Raw genomic sequence first — 25,037 nt, forward strand, 5'->3', positions numbered from 1 at the left:
GCAGCTGCAAATAGAAGAAGGGCTGTTTAAGTAATCCCCTCCTCCTTCACTAACCACTCAATCAGCTCTCTTCTCACTCTTGAGAGGACCCGATTGTCTGCATTTGGCAACTTTTACACTTCCTGAGTGGAGTTGCCATTAGGGCCCAAGTATCCTCACATAGCTACTATAAGATGAGAACAAACACACACACACACACACACAAATAGAATCGATAGAGAATAGCTAAAAACAGGCCAAGAGAAGTAACCGCTCACGCAGAGAAATTTGGAAATTTTAGCCGTGCCTCATCCTGCTTCGCTGCCAATTTTCCGCCAGGAATCTCTCATTAGCTGCGTTTTTCCCCCCTTTTGTGAAACACACAAACACACATGCACATTCTCTCTCTCACAAACACCTCAATGTGATCTGGTGAACCTTAAGTTTAACGAGCACTTACAGGGCAGACATGTTAATGAAAGGAAATTACCTTTTCTGCCAGTCTCCCCTGCCTTACACTGTGCACTTTTTAATATATTCTTTTGTTTTTAGAAAATGATACACCTTCAATTGATACATTGTCCTGCATTCATCTACCTTGTATTTAAAAGTATTAGCTAAAATCAAGACCATTTCAGACTTAAATAGAGGATTACTGAAAATCATGTGTATATCAATCCTGCATTGTCTTAATTAAAATTAACTTGTAATGAATATTTTTAAAAATCTTGTTTTTAAACCTATGTTTAGACTATCAGATGGAACAATATTGTCTAAAATACTATTGTGCTGTGTCTAAAATTGCTCTCTATACACTATTCCCCATATTGCTCACTATATAGGGCAGTATTGTAGGGAACTGAATTCAGGAGGATAGTGAAAGGTTTCAGACACTACCTCATGCAGGTTTTTACCAAACAGTGCAGAGCATTATGGGTATTTAACATCCACTAGTGCCAGCTTAGTATACATGGGTTGTACATTACAATTTGCAGGGCATTGTGGGATTGTTTGAGTGCATTGATAATTTTCCACTATGTTTTCAGACACCATGGCAGAACCCCAGAATAGTGCACTATATAGTGAACACGGGACTATTTCGGACACTGCGTCTGTGTGTTTTAGACTTTTATGCAAGATATTGAATAGTACTACCTAAACTTGAAGGTTATCTTTTATTATTTATTTATTTATTTTTAACTATTAAATTAAATTGTATTTCAGACTTGAATTTCAACCGTTATCTAAAATGTATATTTCATGTGCCTGCTCTGGGACATCATGCCGACTTAAAAGACTCTCAAGTTTCATTTGAATGTTTGCAAGTCTGACCTCAGTGCGTCTGACATACTTACCAGCTGCAGCCCACCCTCAGACACCATCTTTCTAAACACACACACACACACACAGGCTTTGTCCTCTTCTCTGCTTTCAGGTCTCTCTGTCTTTTTTACACACACTCTAAACGTTCTTCTCCCTTTGACGAGGCTGTTACCGTCTCTGAATGGAGGAATGATAGAATTACTCCTTTTTCCAAACACTCAGCCTTATTTACCCCCTTCCCAAGTTCCCACCTATGTGTCGTGTGGAGGCATTGGAGAAAATGGCGGGGCGGAGGAATAGAAAGAAGTTTATTTCCAGAGCCGCTGTCCTCTGTGGCCTGCATAGCAACAAAGCACATCATTTCCACCGAAGAGTGCTGGAGTGAGGAGGGGGAGAGCCCCGCTGGAGAAGCCTGAGCAGGGCAATGCTGAAAATGCCCCGGTTGGCCATCCCGCGGCTCCAGCAGTAGCTTCAGCTGTACCCTGTCCAATCAATAGATGAGCTGCTCCCCCTGCTGTCTGCAACATGATACAACACCCCCCCACCCCCATCCCCCCCCCCCCCCCACACACACACACACAAACCACACACACCTACAGTGAAGCAAAACACAGCTAGCTGCCCTCTCTACTGCTGAGAGAGAGAGAGAGAGAGAGAGAGAGAGAGAGAATATATGTATATCAATCCCTCAACTTGACCTCATCTCTCTCTGCCTGTGTTCTATTTTCTGACCATGTCTTTATCATATTTTCATATCTTCATTCTCTTTCTATTTTTGTCTTTGTTTTCTCTCTCCATCCTTCCTTCATCTCTCACTCTCTCTTCATTTTCTTATCATTTGTTTCTTGTCATTCTTTCTATTTTTTGTCTATATATTCTTTTCCTCTCCACTTTTCCTCCCTCTCTCTCTCTCTCACTCTCTCCCTCTCTCTCTCTCTCTCTCTCTCTCTCTCTCTCTCTCTCTCTCTCCCTCTCCTGTAAATGCATAATGGCTGGGGTTGAGCCTTGAGGCTGCGGATGGTATTCATTTGACAGTGGCCTAAATGAGAGGGGTCAACAGGGCTGTAAAGAGGCCAGGAAATGCAGGCTGGGCTGATCTCAGGGTTTACCGGCCAGAGCTGCTGGGATATATCTCACTGTATGAGCACTCAGTGCCCAACACAGGCCCAGCTTCAGCTGGTTTCTTCTGAGGATGCTGCTGGGGTCGTGAAGGCTACATGGGGGAAATTATTTAAGCCCCAGCTTTATTGCCTCACTGAGAGGCAGCTCCTGATACTCTGGGTTTTGTTAGAGGTCTCTGGATTGCGTTTAGTCACACTGCTGGTTCCTTTACTCTTGCTACTGTAAATGACTTCTGGGAAACCTGTTCTGCTGAGTCAGATGTTTAAAAGACTTCAGCAAAATCTAGGATAGCCATAAATATAAAGCTGAAAAAGAACTCAGTTAATATTATTTCACCATCCAGATTCATCATCTTCTTTATATTCAAACCAGGAAAGAGACGGAAGAATAGTCACTTCCTTCATTTTGAGCAAAGTGTCCTTGGAGTAGTTGCATACAATAAGGATCAAATAAAATACAGTCAATAACAATTTTTCAAATTATACTGCATTGTCCAGTATAATATTGATATGATCATGACTAGAGATGGGCCCTCTCCGATCGTACACTGTCAGAAAATTTGTCATTGTGTTGGTACCTTTTGCTGTCTCTGTGGTGGTACCCTCAAAGGTACATATTTGTACCTTTAATTAGGGAACATAACTGTACCTTATTTTATTATAATTGTAGATTTTAAAATTGTGTTGATTTCATATGCGCTATTTTATCTCCAGGACTTTTATTATGTTTATTTTATATGACCCAGTTCTATAATAAAATATCACAAACATGTATCTCTCCTGATAGATAAGATAATGTAATGTACTTTTAAGGAACAAAACTGGACTTTTACACACTGTTGTATCTTTAAACGTAAATTTACACAGTTTGTACCTTCAGTGACAAATAATGTACCTCCATCGTACATTTTTCTCTGAGAGTGTACGTTGTATCGCGTCCAATTGACGTCATTCACTGATCGGACATTGGACAGACAGGACCAATCCACTTACTGATCCACATTCCAGGCCACAGTTTGTGCTGGATCACGGACTAGTCGTAACATAAGGCGACATGTCACTGATTCATATTCCATTGCACATTTTACCATGAACTCGCTCCAACTTCAGTCTGTAACTGAGAACCTATCTACACAGTTGTTGTCTGTCTGTTAGCCTCTTTGTTCACACAAATATGGCGCTTTAGATTGAGGTTTTCTTAAATGAAACTTTATTGTCAGTGTGGTTGTGTTTATGAGTAAAACTGAGATTTTGGGAAATGCTGCCATCTCACCGTGACCCACGCAGCTCTGTTTACAAAAAAAAAAAAAAAAAAAAATTGCTTTCGGCACGATAGAAAAATATACTTCTTTTGAAAATGCAGACAAAACTTTTCATGATGTTAAAATAGTAAATTATTTTTAAAAGTTTGGTTTCGGAATCGGAAGGGAACTGAAAAAATATGGATCAGCCCATCACTAATCATGACAGGGTTAAGAAGGACTTAGCTTGTATTCTTAATCTAATACAGTTTATTTTGGCATTCATTTCTTCTATGTTCTCATATGCGTATTTATTTATTTATTTATACATAACAAATTGCAGAGTACTGTAGCAGTATTTAGCAGAAGCTGTTTTTCTAACCTGGGTTAATCAGTGGTCTATCAGCCACAGTTATGTTTGCTAAGGAGGGCTTGTGTGTGAGTGTGTGTATTTCTTTACTCTTTCACTAATGCCTATGCTAACACTGAGGCCCATGTTTACACTGTACTGCTGCTTACACACACACACACACACACACACACTTTCACTACTCTTCCGGGGCTGCTGCAAGACACTGGGAGTGCACTGGACAGTTCTGCACTCTTATTCTCCTCTCTGTCCAGACATGGCTCTTTTTATTTGTGCTTCTGTTTAGTCGTGGATTCCTCTTGATCACCTGGCTCTCACTGAGGCTGAGTGACTCTCACTGGTTGCGGGAGATGTGTAGAGGGCGTGTGTGGGGGCACAGGGTGGTCCTGTGGGCCGGAGAGGGAGGCAGTTCGGAGTAAACAGGGCTCAGCAGGCCTGTGGTTCGTGTTTACTCTGGTGGAGAGGCGGCCATTAGAGCAAACAGCCAGTGTTACTTCACGTGTTGCTGAAAATCAGACCCAAATCCATTCACTGCTGTTTGTGCAGGGTGTCCACATTTCCCTGCCCTCTGTTTTACACTTACAGAGCATCTAAAATGTTACCTACATCTCTTTTAATCACACACACAGATATAAAACATATATGATTAAATAATTCCTATGAGAAAGAAAAGTTTGCACATAATGTCATGACTAGCTTTAATGTGGAAATACGTATACACAGTGCTTTGCAAAGTATAATGAATAGAGCTGTTACAGTAAGTGTGTTATGGCTGGTAACTGCTATGTAATATTAATATTCACACATGTAAACATAAATACAATCAAATATTTTAGTTTTTCCATGGACAGAAGACTACAGGTAGAACACTTTTTTTGCTTGGTGACTCCTTGCTGCGTTCCAGTCATTGTATGAATTTATTAATTTCCATCAGCAGCACCTCATTTAATTTAATGAATCTTTAATCAGCAGATGCAGGTATTGGGTGATAACTATAAATACTGGGCTTCCTCGAGGAGAGGTTTGGAGTTGGTTAATTTAACAATGATTTTTATTATTATTTAAAAAAAATAAATAAATACTATATCCTAGGGTTGTGTACATGATATAATATAATTTACGCTATAGATATAAACAAAGCATGAGCCTATTATAGTAGCATTTTTACACCTTGAAATATAATGAATATTGAGATACCAAGAGATTTGTATTCCTAAAGGACTCATTTCTGGCTGCAGTCACACTAACTTTAATTTTAAAATACCTAAAAATAAACCATATCAAATTTCAGGTATCAATATAGGCTCCTAGTCCTCCCTATTAGCTTGGGACATTATATCATGACATAATATTGAGCATTATTTACTCCATGTGATGTTATAAATGTATGTCTTATTGTATGCAAATCTGTTATGAATTCTTGAACAGTGGACTGTTGCCTGTCTGACACACACTTACAAATACACTAACATACAGTCTCTTTCTTCAAGTCTGTCCCTCTCACTACTATTAGTGTGGTGTGAAAGCTTGCTGGCGTGAGGATGAGCAGAAAACACTTTAGTGGCATTTAGAGATAAAGTCCTCCGCCTTATTTACATGGCCTATCTAATCCAATCTAATCTAATGTCTCTATTTTTAATTTGCAAATTCAGACAAACTTCAGAGAAAGAGGCTAGCCTTAATTAGGTTAGTTATCTCTAGCTATGAATGGCTGAAGTTCTCACCCAGACTTCATTTCAAATGAAGCCTAATTGGATTCTTGAAAAGAAAAAACAGTGAACATGAAGGGTTAGATAAGGGCTATAGAGGTGAAGTGGATGAATGGAAAGGGGTGTGCACTGTGGTCACAGCTGAGAAAGGGACAGAAAGCGGTCATGGTTAAGTTCCCCTTTTTTTCCACAGTGTCAAAACAAACAGAGGAGCCAACTGGCCAGTGCTGTGACTCAGGGCAGGGAACAGAGCAGGGAAGAGTATAGAAACATACACCACATAAATAGTCTTCATTACTGCTCCACGCTAAGTAGCCAGTGTTTTATTGTGGAACTTAATGACATTTTTATTGAATATTAACCATGTTTGAAGAATATGACAATTCAAATATAACTTACTTGAGTACACCTTTTGGTGAAGGGCAATGTCTCATGCATAAGCTTGCCCTGACCACCTTAGTCCACCTAAAAACTGACACAAAACTGATAAGTATCATAACTTTAGTTTTGGTGAACTGACATAGAACAGTAGAGCAGCTGACACTCAAGCTTAGGCCACAACAAAAACATACATTTATTTTAAAAAAATAGTTTTCGTCTGCTTTTTGGGCTCCTGTCTACACAAAAACTGTGTTTTAAGTCACTGAAAATGTAGGATTTTGACTACACTCACCTAAATAGATAAGTCATAAGACTACAATGTACATGCAGATAACACTAGATTTCAGATCCCCACATATGAATAAATATAAACGATATCATATTAGAAATATATAACGCAATATTAAGATCAGTGATTTAATTGATTCAGTCATTTTATGACTTGCGTAGTGCAGAACATAGAGAATATGGAGAGATTTTGGGATTATACCACTGTGTTTCTCTCATATTTTGTGGTGTTTTGATGTCTCTACTATGGCCCCCTACTGGAATGTCATGATAATGCAACCATTTTTGAATTTGTCTAGTTTCGTATAATGTAGCATACCTGGAAACTCAATATACACAGGTCATAATACTGTAAATAATACATAATATTTTCTCTGTTAACCCCTAATTTGTCATGACACAACCTAATATAAAAACAAAAATCCATGTTGTCTAGATGCACTGTCAATTAGAGACCAAAGCATGTAATATTTATGAAAAATTATGCTTATAAATGTTGTAAATATGGAATCACGAAAAGTATATGTAGGTGTCATGTCGCCTTCTGGACCCTACACTGAAATGTGCCTCTGCTTTTATCAGAGCCAGGGCTTCAAATGCATTAGTCAGATTTCTTCAAAAAATAATCACTTTTTTGATACTTAATCTCCACCACTGACTTTTCAAAAGGAATGTATGAATATAATGAATTCCTCCATTGCAAATGTGTCACCTTGCACAAAAGCATGTGTCAACTTAAGACCTTATTCTCATTCTTCCCGTCCTGAGCACACCAATCAAATAAAACTGAGGAAATCAATAATTGAATTTTGCAGTGTGCTGTAATATCTGAAAGGAACAAGGGCATAAGAATTATTAATAACCCCTTTTTCCCCCTCTCTCACTGTACTGACACATTTACAAATTAGCACTTCTCAGTGGACTGAGAGCTGCTTTAGGCTTGCGATTTTCTCAAACACTCTGACGTGTGAAAGTAGTCTAGAGGGCAAAGTATTAGGAATAGTGAGAGTAATGGCATTTCCTTGTTAATGCGGCTGAACCTGATTCAATTAGTGGAAAGGTCTCGTGTGTGACTTGTGAATGAGTGCCTCTGTAAATTTGCTTTAAAATGTTTTAAAGTTCTTGGTAAACTTGCCAGACTTTTGGGCAACTATTAAATATTTAGCTGTATTTCCGACTATAAACACCTTGTCCGTGGGTGAAGATTTACAAAATAGACTTTGCTGTTGTTTTTCAAGCATTTTCTCCCCCTTGCAAGGTTCTAGCCGAGTGGACTAGTTGTAACTTGTGTCTTGTGTGCTTCTGTGATGTATAGATTAATTAATTAGGCACATTGATTCCTGTGCAGAAAACAGAGTGTAGATTTTTAATTAGCCCATGCTTGAGTGTTTTAAAATCCTCCACTCCTATCTGTGTGGAACCGAGTGGAACTGAATGCCTCAGAGGAAGGAACTGCTCATCATTCTAAAAACTCCAATAACCCTTTTGTTCCTCTGCTTTCAGGATGAAACCAAGTCTAAAACTTAGACTGTTCTAACCCATTAGAGCCAGTGGTGATATTGTGATGTGTCACAAACCCTTTGTGTGGAATGTTCCCTACACAGCTTTATCCTTCATGTCCTGGATGCAGTCACATTGAATTTGTGAAGACAGTTTGTGAATTTGTGTATGTGTGACCTCACTTACAGATGACAGTGCAGTGTGCTTGGTGAGTGCATAGAGACCATAGAAATGCTTATTTTAAACTCATTCAAGAATTTTTTTTATCTTTAATTTAACCAGGCAAATCATTAAGAACATATGTACAATGGCAATATACAATTAAAATGGTGGAAAAACCAGTTACAGGATTGTTTTTCATTCATTCATTCATTATCTGTAACCGCTTATCCAGTTCAGGGTCACAGTGGGTCCAGAGCCTACCTGGAATCATTGGGCGCAAGGCAGTTACAGGATTGTTGCTGAGACATTTATGTTGTACTGGGACTTTAACCCCAATAATTACATATATATATATATATATATATATATATATATATATATATATATATATATATATATATATATATATATATGAAAATGGCAAGAAATGTGGAAAACAATTTGTTCCATGTTGTTTTTTTGGTCTGTTTAATATTTCTCATACTATGGCTCTATGGTAAACACTGTCAGGGCTCTTATGGGTTAATTATTCATTTATTCACTAATTCTTAGGTACGTATTTTTAATACACCTTAGAAAATATTTACTGAAGACTGTTCCATTTATTGTTATTGTAGTGAGAAGGCGCCCATACCTTGGACTGCAATGTAAAAGCATTTAATACATATATTCCAAGCATCCATCATTGTACAACTGAAGTCACAGCCAATCCAGATGAATATATGTCTTCGTTAGCTCCATGGGAAAGGCTTGAACAACGGAGCCATTTTTTGCATGTCATTCCTGCACAGCTTGTGATCTGGAGCCTTGGTGGAAGATCTTTGGCTCTCTTGGCAACGCTGTGGAATGTGAGGGCACGTCTCTGAGCCCCCCAGGACCCTTAGCTGCCCCTCTGCCCTGCCCACCCCCCGCCGATCCCCCCTTGGCCCCAGCCATCTCATGTAGCCTTCATAAATATTTCACCACACCATGATCAAAGCTCAACTCTGCGCACGCTCTGTGTTAATGGCCAAAATGTGAATCCTGAAATGATGGGACGCTCCTAGCTGGGCCTATCAGTGTTACTGAACTATCACATCTCATCTGCGGCGCAGGCTTGAAGGAGCAGTGTGAACGCTGCTGGTTTGGGTGTTAGCGTGTTGAGCTGATTCATTTATTTAGCTTGGATGGCAAGAGTTTGGCTCTATGGTGGGAAGGTGGAGGAATGTGTGTAGAGCTGAAGGTGTGTCAGTGGGTGTTCCTCATACATATGCTGTGCACTTGCCTCAACAGAGAGAGCGAGAGAGAGAGATAGATAGATAGAGAGAGAGAGAGAGAGAGAGAGAGAGAGAGAGAGAGAGAGAGAGAGAGAGAGAGAGAGAACAGTGTTTGTTTTTGCTGTTTTGTAAGATTAGACCTGCCTTCGCCACACTTTCACTTGTCCATTTGCTGTGTCCAGCTGTTTTGGGTGCAATGCATCCAAGTTCACTCACAGTACAAGACTTGTGATGGGTCACTGCAATTGTCTGAATAATACCAGCAATCATATACAATAAGCTACTTTATAAGGTACTAATATAAACTACTTTAAAATAAGTAAATTGATGGAATATACAAAAATATATTTTGTACCACAAATTCTTTCCAGCCCAGAGTAGAAATATAAAATTTAAATGTAGCAAATTTATTCATAAAATATTTAAATTTAAATATATTAAAATTTTCTGATGTCTATAGTAGGGTTTTGATTAACCACAGGTGAAATTTTAATATATTTGTGGGGACATAGATTTCAGACATTGTTAATCTTGGGAGGCTTTGTTGTAACACTGTGTAACAAATAACACTCACAAACAGATGCTGTACTTTAGCCTGGCTAGTTCTCCTTCATGCATTATTTGATCTGCTGTAACAGCTTCACTTTGTTCAGGGTCATGGTGGGTCAGGAGACTACCTGGAATCAAGGCAGGGACACACCCTCATCCGAACATCAGTCCGTCACAGTGGTTGGTTCTCTATGTGAGTCATTTACAGGCTTCAACATATGTTATTATGTGTTGATAAATACCGCTGCGTCAAATTGACTCACAATCACAGTCAGTGGGTTGGAATCACAGGCCAGAACGCAAACAAGAGCTCTGGAAATGGACAGTCCTCAAAGAATAATATACTGGCTGTCTCAATTCTGTCATTAATGCTAGTGCTTTCATTTAACATGCTTCCTTCTGTGAAATTCTGAGGATGTTTCCTCAGCAGGTCTTCAAACTTCAGTTTTAACAAAAGTTGTTTTTATTTCCCTCAAACATACTATTCCACCTTAAAAGACACTGAGCTTCTGAACTGCAGAAGCTGACACACGAGAGGGAACAGCGTTTCCCTACAATCATAGACTTCTCCTTTAATCTCTGATGACACACCCTGATCATTTAATGATTTATTACAGTAAATTTAGTACATATTCCACTTTTAATATCTCATTTAAATCACAGCTGATTTTTCAAGCCATGTACAGTCCATCTTCAAGCTAGAAGAATAGCAGAGTACAGTAGTTAGCATGCTGCTAGTTCTTCCATCTGAACTCTGTGTGGTCCACCTCCTTGCTGCTCTCCTCCTCTTGCCGAGGGCTCGAGAGTGACTCACGCTGGCTTGCCCTGACTGCTTACCTCCTATTGATTCCCTTAGCAGCTGACTGCTGAAGCCTCTGGACCGCCTCGCCAGGGCTTTGCTGCCTTTCATGTTGCCGATGACTATAACTGTGTTCTCATAATGCTAATGCACTGTTTATTTGCACTGCTTAGCCACTCTGGAGGTCTTTATTATTTTGAGAGAAACTGTTCCTCCCTCTGCCCTTCCCTTGTATGTCCATTTACGGGTATAATGCCATGTTGCACACTGATGCTCCTCAGCTTTATAATGGGTTTTTTTTTGCCTTTAAATGCTCTGTCAAGTATTCAATGGTGACTCCATCTCATTGGCCATTAAATGCTATTTTTTTCCCTCTCAGGAAAGTTTAACTTTAGTCAGGGGGGAGGGGGGAGGGGGAGAGAAGCCTCAGGTCATAGACTCCAGCCACAGAAACCACAATGAAGCCGTGCAGTTGGCACCTCCAACACTTTCATGCAGAGAAAGTTGTTCCACCGATTGCTCCTGATAAAACAGTTTTAATTGAATATCCCACTGTTGTGTAGCTCTCAAATTTGAGCCTCTGATTGGCTGGCTCATCCCTGCCGAGCGTATTGATGTATCCCAGAGGTCCCTGTGGTCAGTGTTTAATTGCATTATTCGGAAGCTTCCCCTCTGCTGCCCAGCACTGCTACAGAGCCACAATGACCGTGTTGTTATAAGCACCGTTCGAAATAAGTGCAATCCAAAATCCTAATTCACTCGAGTGCATCAGCGTTTCATTCTGAATAGTTACCACAGCTGCTGATTGGGGTCCATTGTCTCTGAACTCCGGACCAGACATGCACGGCTTCCCTCTGAGGTCGGCAGAGCAGGATCGTTCCTTTCTCTCAGAGAAAAGACACCCGACGTGAGTTTGGAACTACTATGAAGAGCGTCGGCATTCGCATTTGTGGAAGCACTTGTCCCAGTGTCCTCGCCTCACCTTTGAACCTCTTCTCACAAACCACCCATAATGGCCAGTGTGTTATCTTTATCGGACCGCGCCTAGGGCTCCTAATTAGAGAGGGTGCTGAAGTGTGGTGGCCTCCATTCAGTACACCAGCTGCATTGGCTTTCACCTGGGCCTGCTGAAAGAGTTCCTGGCTGCTTGGCTGCCCAGTCCGTTCATCCAGGAGACACTGAAGGAAGGACAAGCACAGGACTCTTCCCATTCTCTTCGTGTCTGCCATGCCAGACGCACCTGCTCACTTTTGCTAGCATCCACACAGAGGGGCCACCCATTGGCAGACAAGGCCATTGAGGCTTTCCTTTTGGAGGGAGCTGAAGTGGAAAGGCCAGGGTTGGCGTGGGAGGCAGGGATGGCAGCCTGCTTTTCCTTCATGAACCAGAACTCCCCCCTACAAAATACTGCCCAGAGAGCTTGTCCCCCTCCTTCTGACTGCTGTACTAATTACTGTGTTATTTACTGCATTGGGGATCCCTGCTCTGCACTTGGCTCTGGGTGGTAATGAGTTTTTTTTTTTTTTTTTTGGGGGGGGGAATCAAAGCTTAGCCAATTCTGTGGCTGATGCAGTTCCAAATGGAAGTCAGGATTTTTTTTCAGGCTGGTAACTGAAGGCTTTGCTAGTTCAATTGATTTTTTCAAGTTGCATTCCAGTGTTTCTATATTTGTAGTTGTCACTCTTTGTCCAAGCCCTTCAATGTGGAATTCAGTTCTCATTTGTGAACCTAAGTTGGAAACTTTCACCGCATATCCATCAACATAAATTGGTTTGCGAACAAGAAAAGTTACATTCTAACAGGAACCAAACAATAGAAATTGTTTCAGCATGAACCGTGATAAAGTCTGTGGGCGTATTGAGCTAAAGCAGCTCCAGAAAGAGCACAGAGCCTCAAATAAAATGTTTTGGCGGAGCTGGACGTGGTATTTACAGCGTGGTAAATAAATAATTAAAGGAAGGTGCTCTATTTGTGCATTTCTGGAGCTGTGCAATGTGACACGAAGTGTGTTGACAAATTTTCTCTGCTTTTTAGAAGCTCAGTAGGATATGTCATTTATCAAGACGCCAACATTTACGCAGGTCTATCATATATCAGTATGCTCTGAACCCATTTTAAACAGTGGATTAACCATGACTTTGTCTTGACTCTATTTGTTTATCTCGGGCTGCCTCTCAATTCAGCCACCATAATGCTGGAACCACGCAACCTTACAACACCCCCTCTGATGTTATATACTTCCTATCAAAACTGGTGGAAACCAGGGCCGGTTCACTGGATAGCACCAAAATACCAAGACTCCAAACCACAACTCTTTCAAGAAGCAGAGTTCTATAGGTAGAAAAGTGCTATGTGACTAGTTTGGGCATTCTTACCTTATTACTCTACAGTTCCAGCTCTGTTAGGTATAACTGCCTGAAGTTCCAATGACTCACAAGCCCTCTATGTATCAAGTATCAAAATAAGTAAAGTATGCTTTAATGAGGAAGCATAAACTCCCTTGCCATCCTGGGTCCAGTGTCTGACAAATGCCATTTGTTTACAGTCAATGCCAGCCAGTCTGTGTTGTTGTCCTTGCTCACCTTATAGCTGACCCCTGCATTGTCGGACTTAGGGGACACTGACTCAAGCGTGCTGTCATAGAGCAGGTACGGCTCTATGTGTCCCATTCACACAGTGGCCCGAGACTCTCCGGGTGGCATCTCCCTCTCGCCTCGACCCTGTGACCCCCTCTTGGGGACGGCCCCCGAGATGACTGACCCCCTCCGGCTGGCTCTGGCCAGGTGGCTTCTGACAAGCACTGACAAAAACAGGAAGCATGCCTCTGGACACAGCCAGCCCCAGCGGGGATTCCTGATTGGCTGCTGACTCAGCACTGCTGCCCAGGAAGTCCTGACCCAAGAACTGGCCAGGGATTTGGACAAGATGGCCGCATAAATAATTGGGTATGTGAGCAATGGGCAAGTCATTGTTAAATCAACAAGTTAGTCCTGCAGTCAAGATTGCGGGGACATTTTACAAGAGTGTTATGGTAGGCAAGTCAGGGACAGTATGCTAATAGCTCTTTGTAACTTACGGATGCTGCAGATGACCAATATACACAAATGTCCTTTTTTTGAGACCAGTTTCATCATACATTTAGCTTTATGGATTTTATAGATAAATAGCTGGTGGTTATAGTTCCAATTCATTTTAAAAATATGTTATCCCTAAACCTTCTTTTGAATGTTATCTTGCCCCTTGAAACTGAGTTGGTTAAAATTCTCGCCTGCGAATTTTACTCAAACTTTGAGAGCCAGATATGTCATTGGAAGCTCTGCGAGTCTGCAGTGGTATCAGAGATGTGGCACACTGCTGGTCTTTATTTAAATTTTGGTCATGATATGCCTTCAGTGTTTAACAATTGTATATTATTTCCCACTCGTAACTCTTGTGTGATGTGAAGCTGAATTCAGCCTCTTATTCTGCAGCCTTTTCTTGTTCCATCTTAAATGTTGCAGTAGTGTCAGGTGCCAGAATGTAATTGCTACACAATTTGGAACAGGAAACTTAACAGCTATCTACCAAGACATCTGGGTAATACAAGTTTTGTTTTTATGCTTGTGAACTACATTAAACTACATTAAATATAATACAGTGTTTCTCATAGCTTTTAAAGGAGAAAACACTTATGTGAGTTTGTTTGGTCACCGGTGCAACCATTTGCCAGTGATTCACAAGGTATTCATAATGCTCCATTTGAAGTGTACCTCAAGTGAAAAATCTGTTTTATTTTAAGGGCCATATAGCCCTAACACTTTGCCCTACTCCTGTACCCCAACAAGAATTGAAGCAAAATGGAAGGGTAGGGCTAAGTGGTAGGGGCAAGGGGTAAAATGTGGTTCGACCCTTGTCTCAGGCTAAGACATTCTATCCGCTGATGTTGGTGATATCTGTTGCAAATTGGCCTTGACTGATTTTGCCTGTTGCTTTTTAATAGGCTATCTGCATATATATGCATAGTTTTCAGGCAGATGATATATGGCAAATGATCAAATGATTAAGCTTGGTAATGCAGGTGTTTTAAAATAATGTTGCAGTTATTTTGAAATAATAATAATTATTATGGTTTTCAAATAATTATTAATGATGTAGTTTAAAAAGAAGGCAAACATTTTCTTATTTCTTATCTTTCTAATTTTTTTGTCATGAAATCAAAAATCTTGTATTCAGTCAGTAATATTAAAGTAAACATCTTCTAAAATATATACTTGCTGTGACATTTTAAATGGTGTTTTGTGTGTGTGCGTGTGTGTGTGTGTGTGTGTGTGTGCATGTGTGTATTTCACATGTAGTATGCATACTTCAGATGACTGTCAGCGTTTACAAGTTTGATAGAGTCCTCCAGTTAGCAGCTACTAAGGGGAGATGAGAAGCAAGTGGGGGGACAGCCCACACTTCTCACAATAAGAGGGTGAGCAAGAGTGACAGAGGGAGAAGGAGACAGAGAGAAAGCACAGGCCCCATACACCTCCCTCTCTCCCTCTCTATTTGACTCTCTCTCTAGCAGAGCCCTTGCTGCGTCTCCTGGGTCCTACCACACAAATTTATGTTGATGTCAGCAATGAAAACAGCACCACATCTCCAAATATTTGTCAAGCAGCAGTCTGTCTGTTCTCTGTTTCTAAAGCACTGTTTCCCTCTCTCTCTCTCTCTCTCTCTCTCTCTCTCTCTCTCTCTCTCTCTCTCTCTCTCTCTGTCTCTCTTTCTCTCTCTCGCTCTTTACTTCCATTTCCCCCCTAATCCTCTTATTGGTTATTGATTTATTGTTTTAAGAACCACAGCCTGGGACAGTGTGGCTTTGGCACATGAGGTGCGAGGCTGGTTCAGGTAAATTTACAATCCTACACAAGTGTGTGTGTATACTCTATATCTCTAACATGCTGTGTTTATGACAGAGCTCCCTTTCTTTTATCTATTAATAGAGTAGGCCTAGCAATAGGCTCAATTCATTCATTCATTCATTGTCTGTAACCGCCCATCCAATTCAGGGTTACGGTGGGTCCGGAGCCCACCCGGAATCACTGGGTGCAAGCCAGTCATTCGCAGGGCTACACATACTCACACATGGATATTACGGACACTTTTGAGCACAATTTATTTTAAACAAAGTGTATTGTAACTTAGACTCTATGAGCTATACATGCACAGCATGCAAATGGCTTTAAAAAATCCAGGTTTGATAAGGACCATGTACAGTGCACCTATGGATATATATCTAAGCTATGGTCAGAAATGTCATGGAACCAATGACTATAATGAATTGCTGCTTTCACCAGAATTTCTCTGCTTGTTGAGTTTTGAATAAAACATGTCTAGAGAGGTGTTTCCAGGCCTGAAATGAATGTGCATGTGTGTGCTGGATATCACCAGTGCTTAATGATAAGAGTCATGACATGCATCAATGGCCATAAAATGGGCGTTTTGATTCCCGTGTGAAAATGTTATCTCCCATCTCTCCTGCTCTGTGTGGTGACTGAGCTTTGGCTGAATGCTGCTGGTCAGAGGTGTGGCCGAACTCTCCTCAAAGCACCATCACCTGAAGCCCAGCGATAACGGCATTCCCTGCATTCCCATTGGCCAGCACTGCCGTCTCAGCTGTGCTTTAGTGGAAAGGTGGCTGCGGCCTGGATGTGAGCCGGGTTTAAGGTATTAGAGTTAAAGCCTGGACAATGTGTTTTCCTGCCCTGCTGCCGATGACCTTTCCTTGCAGCCCATGCTTTGTGGGGGAGCGGCATTTTGGGGCAATCTGAATCCTCCTCTCTGAGGAAAGGGGCACAGCAGGAACTGCTCGACAGGCCTATTTCTGTGCATACATGTGTGTTTGTGTGAGTGCAGCACAATTTAGAACTCATAGCTAAACTTGAGAAAATTACTGTGTTTAGTTACATTTGGTGATAATACTATTTACCTAACATTGCTGTATATGTGTGTGTGTGCGTGTGTGTGTGTGTGTGTGTGTGTGTGTGTGTGTGTGTGTAAAGAATAAACATTTACAGTTTCACATTTTTTAACAAATTGTGCTGTTAGTTTACACAGAAATGAACACATTTCATTTCAGTACATATTAGACTGATAGTTGCTAAATAATACATAGATAATGAATGATAAGGAATAAGACAAATGCATGGGCAAAAACAACACAAAAAAACAACCAAAAAAAAAAAAAAAGAGCAGAAAAATAAGAGAACTGAGCAAAAATGGTGAAAGTGAGGGTGGAGAAATAAAAGAACCAAGCAAAAACAAGACCACAGGATTACAATAAAGGAAGAAGTAATGTGAAAATGAGTCCTAATGTGTATTTCTTGTCACTGCTGCATGCTTGGGGCTCTGGTGAGCTCTGTGTGGCTCATTATCATTTAAAGGAACAGGTGCTAAAAGTGGGCTACGTATTTAGAGTGTGAGAATGGTGCTGTGGTGCTTGACCCATGTGATATTATGAACAAAGCATGTCTTAGACATTTCTTTAAGACCTGAGGCAGATTTGTTAATTTATTAACTTTTAAAATAAGTCACATCATTATAATAATTTTGAGATGCAGGAAAAATCACAATTAGATATTTTCCCCATAACTTTCAGCCCTATTAAATACAAACTTCTCAAGTACAAATATCGTGATGATTGAAATCTGCAATTTTGACTGAACTACTCTGCTACTCTGACATGCAATGCTGTGTATTTTTAATTTGACAAATTTATCTATCTGAATTTAAACAGATTCAGATAGATGACCTGAGATGTGTAGGGAGTGTTGAGTGTGGGGGTGTGTGTTTTTAATTCGTTTAAGATTTAATGTAACCTGCGGCAGTGGTGGAGATTGAGAATATGTATTTTTTTTTTTTTGGTGGGCTGGCTGTAGTGCTGCTGTAATTGCAGAAGTCCCCCCTTCATTGGCAGGCTTTCCCCTGGTGCACACTTATGCGGTGTAGGGTTTGGAACAGGGCCATGCCTGCAGGCTGCCTGTGGCTGGCCCTTCCCCAGCAACCTCCCTCCACAGCCGTGCATACTCAGCCCTGCTGCTCCTGCTACCGGGAATCCAGCGTGGAGCATGAGGATGAGGAGGAAACTGCTTCATCTGCTCAAAACAATCCGTTCTGCTTTGTTCATTCCTCTCTCTGTATTGATATGAACATTTTTGGTTATATTTCATTGCTTTCAAGGGCCTTGTCATACTTCCTTTAAAATCTATAGACTTCTCAGATTCCTGCATTTAGTATTTTTTTTTCTTATTCATCAAATGTTTTTCACAGTTTTGTAAAATGTTTGTAAAATGTTATTTTTCCATAATAAAAGTAGTGTTGTATTTTTTTCACTGCAATGTGCTGCAGGCATAGCTGTCAGCATCTGGCAGAAGGGGAAAAAACAAACACTATTTCACATACCTTCAAACCACTAGCTTTTTTGTAGAATTTATTGATTGGTTTCAGAAGGCAGACTATTGATCGGAGTTTTTAAAAGTATTTAATAATTCTGACTTGTTTACAAGTTCACTGGCGTGTTTCATCTCGGAAGGAAATGGATGCGTGGATTTTATTGATCTCACAAAATGAAAACAAACATCGATGGTAAAACTGTAGTAGGGTTTTTTTTTATATTTCCTGGAACCTTCTGCAGCCAAAATGCTGTAATAATGTACAGCTCATACACCCACATGTGTGCTGTAACCATAGCGATCATCCCAATCCAATTTGTCAGAGTTATGGCCATTTGTTGCGTGCATTAATACCATGTTTGTTTGTATATATATTTAACTCTGTGCGTGTATGTGCGGATGTTCTACTGCTTAGTTTTATATTTTTATGAGAACACTTTTACCCTACTTTTGCTGCCTTTAATATGAGCATGTGTTTTCAGTGCTCTCTTCTGTCTGTGGTCTGGCGTTCCTGAGGTCCAGCTGTTCAGTGGGCTTCACTGTACTGGATGTCAGCAGCCTCGGTCTCTGACCACACATCCTGAGAGAGGAGAGTGTGAATTGTTACACACACCTGCCAGATGCTGAGAGAGAGAGAGAGAGAGAGAGAGAGAGAGAGAGAGAGAGAGAGAGAGAGATAGGAGCGTGGCATACATTGGGAGAGACAAAAAGAGATAACCAAAAAGGAGAGGATACAGAGAGATTAATAAAAGTAAATGAGAGGCACCGAAAAAAAAAAGAGGAGATTGGTAAGTCTAAACAGAGAAAGTGGGAGATAAAGTTCAGATAGGGATAGAGATAGAAAGAGAGAGTGGTAAATACAAATGAAGAGAAAAGGGTGACATGGAGAGGGAGAGATAAAAGATAAAACAGAAGACAGAAGAGGAGGAGGAATGGGACAGAAAAAGAGGTAAAGCAAGGGAACAGAAAAAGTGAAAGACAAATGATCAAGATAGAAGGGGGGGGGGGGGTTTATGAAAGAGTCGAGGGAGAGGTATGTGTGGGAGCAGTTGATGTTTAACGAGGTCTATGGCACCGCTCCTCTGGAACACTGATTCATCTCCTTCACTGCTTATCCTGTTTCAATGTTTTTTTTCTTCTCTGCAGCTTCATAGGTCCATTTTAAGTACAGTGCGTTTTTGTCCGTGTGTTTGAGCCACTGGGGTGACTGCTGTGGTCAGAGCTGGAGAGTTTGAGGGCTGGTTGGAGGCTCAGTGGGGGTCCTGGGTGACACACACATCTGATCGTGTTCAGGAATCCCGCCATCTTTTCTCACTGTGCATTACACACACACACACACACACACACACACACACAATATATATATATATATATATATATATATATATATATATAAATTATTTTGTAAAATGAATAATTGGCGTTAAAAATAAATTAACTTGTTCTATTCCTATATATATCACACTGCTGATGTGTAAATAAATTTGTTGGCATTTGTATGTATATGTGTATGAGCAGCACTGATAAACTGAGATTTATGTAAGCAGTACAGGTAAACTCTATATGAATATACTATATGCTCACAATTTGTAGATATATATATGAGTAAATACAGGGGAATGTATGTTGCTGTCCACAGAAAAACATAAAACGGAATAGCAGTCCCTTGAGCAGCTGCACATGAGCTTAAGGCCTCCATGTTAAATGTCACGCATGGGATATAAAAGGATGTAAACCCCCCTCCAGGATTGGGATGTGGAGCAGTAGAACTGAGAGCTGGAGCACCATCCAATACCTCAGGATCAGCTGGAGAGGTGTTTGTGATCCAGAACTAATCACCAGCATCAACCCCTGATCTTGTTATTGTGGCTGAATGTCACCAAATCCTCACAGCACTGTTCAAGCACTGTTCAAACATTGTGTGTGTGTGTGTGTATGTGTATGTGTGTGTGTGTGTGTGTGTGGAGGGGGGGGGGTTGGCGGGGGGAAGTAGAGGCTGTCACTGCAGAAAAGGGGGACTAAATATGTATTCATTCTGTTTATTTTCAAAAGAGATTTGGATGAGCAGGTGTTCACAAAATGTTGACAATATTAGTGTTTTTGGGCTCTTTTCTCACTAATAATTTGGCCAGATGTGCCCAAGCTGTGTACCTATACATATACATAGCAAGTCATATTCAGTGCTCGGTAGCTGGAGTGTTTTTACTTCTCTCTGTATGGGTGTATGTGTATGTATACGTTGTATGTATAGTATGTGTTTGCGTGTCACACGTGCAAAGTGAAATGCCTTCTGGGTATTCCGAGGCAGAGCTTTAAGGTATGATATGTTAATAAAATGTGTCAAGATGTCTGGATCCCCATTCTCTCTTTATAAACAAACTTGCGGCTTGAACTGAGCTAATTAGCAGGCCCATCTGCTCACTTTGAGCAAAGTTAGTGATATTTAGCAGAGAAACTGTAAAAAAGACAAGCTCAGTTTTTCCCAGCAGATGACAAGTGTTATAAATCGCAATTCAATCCCCCCGCCTTCAGCACCCACACCCCCCACCCCCAGGTTATTTTTTTTTCCCAGCTCTAAAATTATTCGTTCAATTACTTCCTTTTTGCTGTGTCTGTGTGCCTTTCTTTCTTGTTTAGTAGCTCTAATGAGGAAATGTGTACGCTCTCACACACACGCATGCAGCTTTAATTTGATATTGTGAAATTGTCAGGATTTTGGCTAATCGCTTCTTCTCTGGTATCCTTTAAGGAGGTGGGTGTTTGGATAAAAATGGCCTGGCATGGTCCCCAGTTTCAATGTGCTTGTTTCTTTTTTTTTCCACAATCATTTTTGGAAATAGAATGGAAGTATATGGGCATTTGAAGACGGAGCCATGCTATTCCCTCAACAGCATCATGCAAAGCTGTTAGCAGCAATTTGCTGATAGTACACTGATTGCAGTAGGCTCAGGCCCCAGCCATTGTGCATGCTAAGCATTGTGCCAGTGAGCTTGGGGTGGGGTGGGGGTGCTAGGAGGGGCGGGGTGCATGAGCCGAACACTCCATCTGCTCTTTCTGCTCCCCTGCACTGATGGAAGACTACGTTAATCTGGTTACTTGTCAAGACAGGTTAGTGAAAGCAGGCAAGCGGCGGAGGCCGGGGCTAAACTGGTTGGCTGCTGCCAATGGCGCCGTTCTCACCCCCGCACTTTGGAATGTTAAATTTGGCACAGGCTCTTTCAACAACTATAACCATGTCTCACACTGAGAAGCACCAGCAGAAACACCCACACCAAAAGCTCAGCTTTCTTCATGATGTGATACTATAGATGTCCCTATAATGGGGCTCATTGTTGTACATAGAATTTCCACTGATATTTCATTGAAACGTCTGCATAATTCAGTCACTGAGAGATAAACAAGATCATTCAGAGTGTTTTGATTAGAAATGGTTAGTTAATTGTAGAGCAACTTACTGACTCAGACTTCTTCAAGAAGACAATGAAAGGAGCCAGGGCTCACAATATGTACAGTGCACAAAATTAATTTTATTTACTGGCCACAACAACCAGTGAATCCATAATGCAAAATTAGTGGTCGATCCATATTTTCTTCTTAAAGGTGCCCTATAGGGCTGTGCCATATCATACCATTCAAGATAATATCATTTTACATTTTCAAATGATAAAAAAAATTGATATTGTGATGATATAGATATTCTGACTTATTTATGTGCAGTCATAATATGGCGTATGTTCATTGGGGAGTCATTTAGTCGTTTATGTAGAGATGGTTTGGTTATAAAGTATAAAGCTTACTAAAAACATGGTAATATTTAAGATATGCAAGAAGAACGTAACAACAAAAGGAGGAAACTACTAATCTGTTTCACCACTTCAAGCAGAAGCACCTAGTTCAGTACGACGAAAGTCAAAAATGCTGGAAAACTTGGTGGTTAGTGTTAGCTCTAACCCAAGCAGACAGACGACACTAACTCTAGCCTAGCATCTATTTTGTATTTGTTTATTTACTGTGAGGTTTTAAGGGCATTTTTATTTTGCATAATTGTTTAAGTTTTCTGTTATCTATATTCACTTTTTGCACTTTAGTTTTGTGGTCAATTTCTTGTTACATTATTTTATACAAAATCTGAATCTTGTTCATTTACTTTTGTTTACTGTCTTGTCTGTTGTTCCCACCATGTGCTCACATAGCACATGGCTCTTTGTTATTGTTCCTGACTCTGCCCTTGTCCCGCCTTTGTTCCTCCTCCTCATCAGTGTCTCTTTTGTAATCCTGCCCCCTCGTTATCTGTTCCAGGTGTCCCTTGTCTGTGTTATGTTAAGTTCCCATGTGTCACTTCTTGTTTGTCGAATATTCCACCTTTCGTTTTGCTCAGTCTACTCTGGCTGTCGCTGCAGTTCCCCCGTCATTGTATTGCTACCAAGACTGTCTGTTTCTGTTGCTCTCCACCGCTTTCGTGTTGCTCCCAAGTCTGTCTGTCTCTGCTGTTGCTCGCTTCGTATCCTCCGTAGTCATTGGTTTCTGCTGTTCCTTGCTTTGTTTTTGCTAGTCTGTCTTTCTTTGTTTGTTATATTTTGTTGTAAATAAAGTCACTGTGTTTTAGCGTGTGCGTCCGCCTCCCGTCAGTCAACCCTCAGTCCTGACATTTACAGATATTTTTATATGTTTGAAACTGTTACATTTATACTAAAATAACATTTAAGCATTTAGTTTGTTGCTATATTACATTCTTAAAATTAATAAAATATTTTTCAGTTTCAGTTTATCAAAAATACCCTGAAATATCATGATGATATTTTAGGGCCATATCATCCACCCCTAGAGTCCTACATGTAGGTGATGACTTTGAAAAAGCATTAGTTTTACTTATTCATAAAAATGCATGCTTTTTCAGACATAAATTCCACAGTTACAAGCCCTCAATATATACTGTACACAGTGAAAACATGATAAAGGGGCTAAATGGTTGGCTGAATAAAGCATAATTAAAAACACAGAAGGGCTGCAAGTTTTAATAAGCAACCATGTGTGCAGGTCTACTGTAAGAGAATGAAGCTGTCGATCAGGCACAGACATCTGCCTCTCTGTCTTGGCCTTAATCAGGAGAAAATAGAAGGTATGACTTATATGAGCTTGCATATTTACTAGTATGTTACTACTGATCTTAAACATAGCATATTAATACTTTTAATGATTTCTAAATAAAATTTCATTCTAAATGCAATAATTAGACATATAAAACATACCTATAAACTACTGGGTAGGATTTACCATTTAGAATGAACCAGAAATAAACTTGTAATTGGGATACATTCTATGATAAAATGTGATGATATATTAGACAGATAATAGACACAGTTTATGATAAAGTGTGATTGTAGATAAGATACTTAATAAATAGTTTATCTTCTGTATTCATTTATTTTGAACCCTTGGTGCATGTATCAAACCTGATCTATTTATAAAATTATAAAATATGAAGATCTGCTGGCATTTTCAAATAATGTAAGTTCAGATGTATACAGTATTATGCAAAAATAATGGGCTTCTTAGATAATAACTTAGCAGTAAATATATACTTGTTTACTTAACATTAAAATAAATGAAAATAAACAAAATTGATTGATCTTACTATGTCCAAACTACTCCTCATGGGAGTACAGTATTTATAGTTAACATTCAGTTGATGCAGTTAAACCAAAAAAAGGATGATGCAGCAGTGCTGCATAAGTTTTTAAACACTATGTCAATCTCAGTTTAACAGTGACAATTCAGGCTTTAAAAAGTCGAGCAGCACTGCTGTGTCTGATCCCCTCTTACCATCACAACACACACTAACCCACCACCACTGCAGTGGTCACTGCAGCACTAAGAATCCACACTGAACACCTGCCAAATTTTACCTACTCTCTGGTGGTCCTAACTATTGATAAACAGTGTGAAAGTGGGGGAACCATTTATGTAGAGCAACAGATGGACTACAGTCTGTAATTGTAGAACTACAATTGCTGCTTTATGGCCAGTGGAGCAGAGGGAATGGACAAGGAGGTGGTCATAATGTTATGGCTAATTGCAATGGCTGGAGTACAACAGGATTTCAGAACTCAAATATTTACCCTTCTGTGTATCTTCTAACCAAGATATTGTTTGAGTTATTTATGTTTGTGTGCATGCTAATGCTATATAGTGTGTAATTAATTGTTTAAATTAATAATTTAAAAACGTTTTACTCAAAATGTCAGCAAAATATGGAGTGTATAATAGAATGTTAGCCCATTGTTATGAAGTGATATATATATTCTTATGTCATCAACACAGATTGAACTGCATGGTGATGAGCTGCTGTTTTCTCTTTCCTCTGCACTGGACCCATCCAAGCACTGTGTCAACACATGACTACAACAAGAGGTAAGAACACACACATACACATCCTTGTACTAACACACAGCTCTTTCTCCATCTGCAACTGCAGGGGCCTCTCGTCTGGAGTGGGTGTGACTGACGAGCTCTGAACGCTCCCTGTCAGTCAGCCACCTGGCCCCTCCTCCTTCAATCGCTTTGCCTGTGTGTGAGCCCCCGCAACATTTTTATTCAATTAAACAGCCCTCCTAAATCCCAGACTACATCCTGTAGGCCTTAGATGTTGTTTGTCTCTGTAAGCAATTTAGGGCCGTAATGATTTTGTGACTTGTTATGCTAATTAGCATGACATTCCCAGTCTGTGAGCTGTGGCTGTAGATTTATTAGCCGGTGGCTGGGAGAGAAAGAGAGAAAAGAAAAGAAGGTGCAGTAATTAATCCTGTTAACCAAGGATAATTAGGCAAAAAATAGCCCTTGCCAATGGCTTTAAGTGGAAGGAGTGGCAGTTAACCTTGTTTCCTGTGTTTTATTTAAGAGTTAATGTTTCCTCTCGTTTCCACTTCCTCCCTGTGTCCACCCGCAGC

The 25,037-nt window shown here is 40.2% G+C and overlaps 1 long non-coding RNA gene across 1 annotated transcript in view; it reads left to right on the forward strand.

Annotated features, from left to right (window-relative positions):
- LOC136710754 (uncharacterized) overlaps window positions 1–23,206 on the forward strand; it is an 84,358-nt gene extending 61,152 nt beyond the window's left edge. Inside the window, exon 3 of the long non-coding RNA XR_010804661.1 lies at window positions 23,128–23,206. This is a non-coding gene — a long non-coding RNA (uncharacterized lncRNA). The remainder of the gene's footprint in view (window positions 1–23,127) is intronic.
- The last annotated feature ends 1,831 nt before the right edge of the window (window positions 23,207–25,037 follow it).

This window comes from Hoplias malabaricus, chromosome 12 (assembly GCF_029633855.1).
Source record: "Hoplias malabaricus isolate fHopMal1 chromosome 12, fHopMal1.hap1, whole genome shotgun sequence".
NCBI classification, from domain to species: domain Eukaryota; kingdom Metazoa; phylum Chordata; class Actinopteri; order Characiformes; family Erythrinidae; genus Hoplias; species Hoplias malabaricus.